An 8,118-nucleotide genomic window follows, 5' to 3' on the forward strand; every position below is an offset into this window, starting at 1 on the left:
ATGCAGTGGCAGGTTCACTAAACAGGTATACAGTGGCGGGTTCACTGAACACAACAGGTATGCAGTGGCGGGTTCACTGAACAGGAATACAGTGGCGGGTTCACTGAACAGAACAGGTATGCAGTGGCGGGTTCACTGAACAGAACAGGTATGCAGTGGTGGGTTCACAGAACAGGTATGCAGTGGCAGGTTCACTGAACAGGTATACAGTGGCGGGTTCACTGAACACAACAGGTATGCAGTGGCGGGTTCACTGAACAGTACAGGTATGCAGTGGCAGGTTCACTGAACAGAACAGGTATACAGTGGCAGGTTCACTGAACAGAACAGGTATACAGTGGCGGGTTCACTGAACAGAACACGTATGCAGTGGTGGGTTCACAGAACAGGTATACAGTGGCAGGTTTACTGAACAGGTATACAGTGGCGGGTTCACTGAACACAACAGGTATGCAGTGGCGGGTTCACTGAACAGGAACACAGTGGCGGGTTCACTGAACAGAACAGGTATGCAGTGGCGGGTTCACTGAACAGAACAGGTATGCAGTGGTGGGTTCACAGAACAGGTATGCAGTGGCAGGTTCATTGAACAGGTATACAGTGACGGGTTCACTGAACAGAACAGGTATACAGTGGCGGGTTCACTGAACAGAACAGGTATACAGTGGCGGGTTCACAGAACAGGTATGCAGTGGCAGGTTCACTGAACAGGTATACAGTGGCGGGTTCACTGAACGCAACAGGTATGCAGTGGCGGGTTTACTGAACAGGAATACAGTGGCGGGTTCACTGAACAGGTATGCAGTGGCAGGTTCACTGAACAGGTATACAGTGGCGGGTTCACTGAACACAACAGGTATGCAGTGGCGGGTTCACTGAACAGGAATACAGTGGCGGGTTCACTGAACAGAACAGGTATGCAGTGGCGGGTTCACTGAACAGAACAGGTATGCAGTGGTGGGTTCACAGAACAGGTATGCAGTGGCAGGTTCACTGAACAGGTATACAGTGGCGGGTTCACTGAACAGAACAGGTATACAGTGGCGGGTTCACTGAACAGAACAGGTATGCAGTGGCGAGTTCACTGAACAGTACAGGTATGCAGTGGCAGGTTCACTGAACAGGTATGCAGTGGTGGGTTCACTGAACAGGTATGCAGTGGTGGGTTCACTGAACAGATATGCAGTGGTGGGTTCACAGAACAGGTATGCAGTGGTGGGTTCACAGAACAGGTATGCAGTGGCAGGTTCACTGAACAGGTATGCAGTGGTGGGTTCACTGAACAGGTATGCAGTGGTGGGTTCACTGAACAGGTATGCAGTGGTGGGTTCACAGTACAGGTATGCAGTGGTGGGTTCACAGAACAGGTATGCAGTGGCAGGTTCACTGAACAGGTATGCAGGTATCCAGTGGGCTCACTGAACAGAACAGGTATGCAGCCAGGAACAAGCTAAGCCTAACTAATCTTTCACTATGAGAGACAGTCTGCAGCAGCTCGCCCTACTCTCACTAACGCAGGCACACGAGTGAGCGTAATGGCCGCCGCTGCCTGCCTTTTATTAGGGAGGGAGTGGCTCCAGGGGCTAGTGTAGCCTAATTGGCTACACTGGGCCTGCTGACTGTGATGTAGAGGGTCAAAGTTGACCCTCATGGTGCATTATGGGGCGAACCGAACTTCCGCAAAAGTTCGCCTGCTGGACGCGAACGTGAACCACGGAAGTTCGCATGGAACCGTTCGCTGGCGAACTGTTCGGCCCAACTCTAATGTGCAGTCACACAGCTGCAGTTAAAATGTATGCACTGACTGGTATTTAAAACACTGTGCAGTCACACAGATGCAGTGAAAGGTACACTGACTACTGGTATAATACAATGTGCAGTCACACAGATGCAGTGAAAAGGTATGCAATCACTGGTGTATAAAAAAGTGTGCAGTCACACAGATGCAGTGAAAGGTATGCAGTGACTAGAGATGGCCCGAACAGTTCGCCAGTGAACGGTTCCAGGCGAACTTTGGGTGGTTCGCGATCGCATGCAATCGCAAACTTTCTCAGAAGTTCAGTTCGCCCCATAGTGCACCATTAGGGTCAACTTTGACCCTCTACATCACAGTCAGCAGGCCCGTTGTAGCCAATCAGGATACACTATCTCCTGGAGTAACCCCACCCCTTATATAAGGCAGGCAGCGCCGGCCATTATAGTCGTTCGTGTCCTTGTATTAATTAGTGAAGGGGAAGCTTCTGGCAGACTCTCACAAGGAAAGATTAGTTAGGCTCTTGTAAGCTTGTTAGCTTGCTTCTGGCTGATTGTTATTCCTAAAATAGCACCCCACAACAGCTCTTTTGAGATCTAATCTTGTTCTTGTACTTTTTTTTCTCCTCCCTCCTCCTCCTCTCTTGTCTTCCAGGGATTTGTAGGATGTCAAAAGCCAGCTTACATACATTAGCCGGGAATCGAACCCAGGTCAACTGCTTTGAAGGCAGCTATGCTCACCACTATACCACCAACACTACATGCTGAAGCCAGCCTAGTATGTACCATAGAGATATACCCAAGAGAAAAGTGAGCTTGCGTAGGGATTTGTAGGATGTCAAAAGCAACCTTTTGTACTTTGTTTTTCCTCCCCCCTCCTCTCTTGTCTTGTCTTCCAGGGATTTGTAGGATGTCAAAACTAAAGCCAGCTTACATACATTGGCCAGGAATCAAACCCAGGTCAACTGCTTTGAAGGCAGCTATGCTCATGACTATACCACCAACACTGCATGCTGAAGCCAGCCTAGCATGTACCATTGTGATATACCCAAAAGAAAAAAATGAGCTTGCTTAGGGATTTGTAGGATGTCAAAAGCAACCTCACATACATTGGCCAGGAATTGAACCCAGGTCAACTGCTTTGAAGGCAGCTATGCTCACCACTATACCACCAACACTACCTTCGGCATCCCTCGCATTGTAACAGCGCCCCCCGTGATGACATTGGTCATGTCATCACAGGGGGTGCTGTAACCAAGGGGACAGATGCCGGGGGAGGAAGTCGGAAGCACATGGAAGCTCTGCCTGTGTTGATCTTAAGGAAGGTGAGTTTTTAACTGCCAGCTCCGCCTAGTGCCCCCTCCTGCTGCTTAATCTGATCCAGAGCACTATGGCAACAGGTTCGGGGTGGTGCCCCAGATCAAAGGACCTAGCAATGCCCCTGATGCAGTGGCAACGGGGGACCCAACCTCCCTCCTTCACTTCGTGCCCCCTTTCAGTGCTCTCCCCTCCAGAAGTTAGAGCAGCAGCCAAGCATGGAGACTCACCTCTTTTGTGTTCCGGGCGCTGGATGTTCACATGCACCCAGGGCCGGGCCGAGGCATAGGCTGGAGAGGCTCCAGCCTCAGGGCGCAGTGTAGGAGGGGGCGCAGAATTCATTCAGCTGTCATTCCTAATTGTGTTTAAAGCAGAAAGAACTAAGAAAAGGGGATACATAGCAGTGACTGCAAGCCAGATAACTAGATATGAAGATGTTGGGGAGGTTGTGGGCCCTGTGGCACCTCTTAGTCTAATAGCAATCAGTGTGTGACGGCTGGGGTGGGAGGGATAGAGGGGCGCACATTGGTGTCTCAGCCTTGGGTGCTGGAGGACCTTGTCCCAGCTCTGCATGCACCCGTCTTCTCTGTCTCTGCTGCTCATTCTACTTCCTGATTAGTGGAAGTAGAGTGAATGGCAGAGACAGGGAAGACTAGCAGTGCATGGACGGGGCGCTGAATGAGGGCCCATGGTGAATAAGGGGGGGTCGGGCCCTCTCCCCATGACTGTGTCCACTGCTCCCCCTCCAGGCTATGAGTACTAGGAGCAACTATACCAGGCTACCTATACTGGGAGCACCTATGCCTGGCTACCTATACTGGGGGCACCTATACCTTGTTACCTATACTGGGGGCATCTATACCTTGCTACCTATACTGGAAGCACCTATACCCTGCTACCTAGGGCCACCTATACCTAGCTACCTAGACTGGGGGCACCTATACCTGGCTACCAATACTCAGGTCACCTATACCTGGCTACCTATACTGGGGGCACCTATACCTTGCTACCTATACTGGGGGCACCTATACCTGGCTACCTATACTGGGAGCACCTATATCTAGCTACCTATACTGGGGGCACCTATACCTGGCTACCTATACTGGGGGCACCTATACCTTGCTACCTATAGTGATGTCGCAAACCTACGATTTTTGGTTCGCAAACCCTATTAGCGAACCTCCGCGGAAGGTTCGGTTCGCGAAAAAGTTTGCGAACCGCAATAGACTTCAATGGGGAGGCAAACTTTTAAAAATAGAAATAATTCTACAAAGAGAAAGAGAACCCCAGATAGCCAGGCACTGTACCACCAACACTACATGCTGAAGCCAGCCTAGCATGTACCATTTATGCTCAATCCATTTATGCTCAAAAATACAAGAGAGAGAGAGAGATGAATCTACCTGGCTATCTGCGGTTCTCTTTGGACAACTGTTGAACACAAAAGGCAAGGCCATGTCTGGCTACAAATCCTTAAGCAGTGGCTGGAAGGTGTAATGGTTAAGGGCTCTGCCTCTGACACAGGAGACCAGGGTTCGAATCTCGGCTCTGTTTATTCAGTAAGCCGGCACCTATTCAGTAGAGACCTTAGGCAAGTCTTCCTAACACTGTTACTGCCTATAGAGTGTGCCCTAGTGGCTGCAGCTCTGGTGCTTTGAGTCCGCCAGGAGAAAAGCGTGCTATAAATGTTATTTGTCTTGTCTAATTTTTCTCTTGGATTGAGCAGAAATGGTACATGCTAGGCTAACTTCAGTTAGTAGTGTTGGTGGTACAGCGGTTAAGGTACTTGCCCACCACACAGTGAGACTTGGGTTCAATTCCCAGCCAATGTGAGTTGGCTTTCATGCTACAAATCCTTAAAGGGAACCTAAACTGAGAAGGATATGGATTTTTCCTTTTAAAATAATACCAGTTGCCTGAATCACCTGCTGATCCTGTGTCTCTAATACTTTTAGCCACAGCCCCTGAACAAGCATGCAGATCAGGTGCTCTGACTGAAGTCAGACTGGATTAGCTGCATGCTTGTTTCAGGGTGTGATTCAGCCACTATTGCAGCCACAGAGATCAGCTGGACTGCCAGGCAACTGGTATTGTTTAACAGGAAACATCCATATCACTCTCAGTTAAGGTTTCCTTTAAGCAACCTAATGTTTCTCTTGGATTGAGCAGAAATGGTACATGCTAGGCTAGCTTCAGTTAGTAGTGTTGGTGGTACAGCAGTTAAGGTACTTGCCCACCACACAGTGAGACCTGGGTTCAATCCCCAGCCATGGTATGTAAGCTGGCTATTGAAATACTATAATTCCCTGGCAGATGAGACCCTCCCCCCTTTGGTAGGAGGAAACACATAGAAGAGTAGAAGGTGGGAAGGGGAGGAGGGTGGAGGGAGTAATATACAAGAGCCTAACTCTCCCTAGCAGAGTGTGTGTAGCAGCAGTCCCTTAACTAATTAGTGTAGGCAGACTAGTGAGTAAAATGGCACAAGGACCTTGCCTTGTATAAGGGGGGTGGGGCTCCAGGAGTGAGTGCAGTCTGATTGGCAACAATGTGCCTGCTGACTGTGATGTAGAGGGTTAAAGTTCTGCTCCATAGAGCATTATGGGGCGAATCGAACTTACGCAAAAGTTCGCCTTTGCATGGCGAACGTGAACCACTGAAGTTCGCCTGGAACCGTTCGCTACATCTCTAGCTGTCTATACTGGAGCCATCTATACCTTTCTACCTATACTGAGGACACCTATACCTGGCTAACTATACTGGGGGCACCTATACCTGGCTATGTATACTGAAAGCACCTATACCTGGCTATGTATACTGGAGGAACCTATACTACCTGGCTATGTATACGAGAGGCTTCTATACCTGGCTATGTATACTGGAGGCACCTATACCTGGCTAACTATATTGGGGCACCTACAACTGGCTACTTATAATGGAGGCACCTATACCTGACTACCTATACTGGAGGCACCTATACCAGACCAACAATATGGGGGGGGGGCGAGGCACTTATACCAGGCAACCAGGGGCATAACTAGACATCACTGGGCTCCCCTGCAAAACATTGGAAGGGGCCCCCCACGCCCCTCGCTTTTTGCACAGGAAAACTGAGGACCAATGTGTTTTCCCCATGCAGAGAAAAATGGTGGCCATACATGGTACAATAAAAACGTTTGATTATCCCATTAATCAATCTAAATTATTGAATCAAATGAAAGTTGAAAATATTTTTTTTTTCGATCAAGAAATTTTAACGATTATCCCGTTTTCCCGAGAAAAATCAGATCGGACATGCTGGAAAGATCTTTATATTCGATCTAACGGAATAATTGAACTAAATTATTTAATCGAAAAAAAATGAAAAATTGTACCATGTACCACCTTTAGACTTAAAGCAATCTATGCTACCCCCAGATCTACTTACCCCGGGCTTCCTCCAGCCCCATGCAGCCGACAAGTCCCTTGTTGCAGCTCTGCTCCCAGTACACACACACACACACAGCCGTATTATTATACTACATAAGAGCACATGCTATATGGAGGAACAACAATGACATGCTGAACATAACATAGAGTATCACTGTAACTTTGGCAAAACATTCAGAATGTCACTGATTGATACTGTTATTACGGGATCTGGGACTCAGTGTGAGACAACAAGCTCTCAATGAGGCAGCAACAGTCAGACATCAATCTTTCCCATTGCCCTGTGTCCAGTAATTAGACACCATAACGTCATTAGCCTGTGTGTGATAAGAATCTAGGAATCTCTTCTGAGGGACAGTCTACAACTTTTTTTCCAAATGTGACTCCTTTTTTTGTAATGTTGTACATGAAGTCATCAGAACTGCTGCAGTGTGAGACAGATGTTTTTTATGAACCCTAGGGAGCAGGGACAGTGTACAAATTCCAAAGTGTGTATGATTCCTTATCTGTGTAGTGGATACATGCAGTCAACATAACAATGGTATGAGAGTAGAATATGTTTTCTCTCCATGCCCTTAGTTGCTTGTCAGTCTCTCGAACTTTTTCCCCCACTGGGCCCCCTGAGGCTTCTGGGCCCCCCTGCAGAGGCATCCCTTGTAGGGTCTATTGTTACTGTGAGGACCTATATGGTGATGATAATATGTACGGTAATATGCAGAACATAGCAGCCATATTGTATCTCGTGGAAGCCATATTTCTCATTTTTTTGACTGTATCATGTGTATGTCTGCTAAAGCCAGTCTGGCTTTGGGGGAAGCTGTGATTATCTGTATGACAGTATGAAGTACTTTGAGTCTGTATTCAATTACTCTGGAAGTTGGAAGCTGCTAATTGGATATTCTGTAGGCCAGTATATTGTACATTTGCATCCGAAGGGTGAAATCTTGTGAATAGTAGAGCAGGAAATGCTAAGTTGGTTTGCTAGCTACTGGCAAGGAAAGGGCTAATTAGGCCACTAGCAGTCATGTCCCCACCTTTGATCTGCTGTGAAATACTGTCTCAGATGTGTACTATTGTCACCTGGACTGGCTGCAGATCACACCAGCCTGAGCCAGGAATTTACATATGACAGCCTGCTGGAATGTTGAAGAAGCCAGGAAGCCTTACTCAAAAAGTATTTTTGATGTGTGTGCTGGACTACAATTTTACCTGGGGAATTAGATCTATGGGGAGATGGGAAATCTCTGCAAACTTCAAAGGCTAACAGGAAACTCAGCAAGGATGTGCTGTCACACCTGAGGAAATTGGATTATTCCTGGATCTGGACATTTAAGTGGCCCCGGGCCAAAAATCTGGCTATAAAACCTCAGCTAGGAAGATTTAGAGTTGTAGTTCTTTGGAGATAGCAAGACACTAGGACTATCCTGGTCTGACCAGAAGCGCGTTCTCCTCGCAACAACACTCACATCTATTAGAGATGTCCCAAACGGTTCGCCCACGAACGGTTCCAGGCGAACTTTAGGTGGTTCGGCAAAGGCGAACTTTTGCGGAAGTTCAATTCACCCCATAATGCTACATTGAGCAGAACTTTGACCCTCTACATCACAGTCAGCAGGCACATTG

The sequence above is a fragment of the Hyperolius riggenbachi genome, chromosome 4, assembly GCF_040937935.1.
Source record: "Hyperolius riggenbachi isolate aHypRig1 chromosome 4, aHypRig1.pri, whole genome shotgun sequence".
NCBI classification, from domain to species: Eukaryota; Metazoa; Chordata; class Amphibia; order Anura; family Hyperoliidae; genus Hyperolius; species Hyperolius riggenbachi.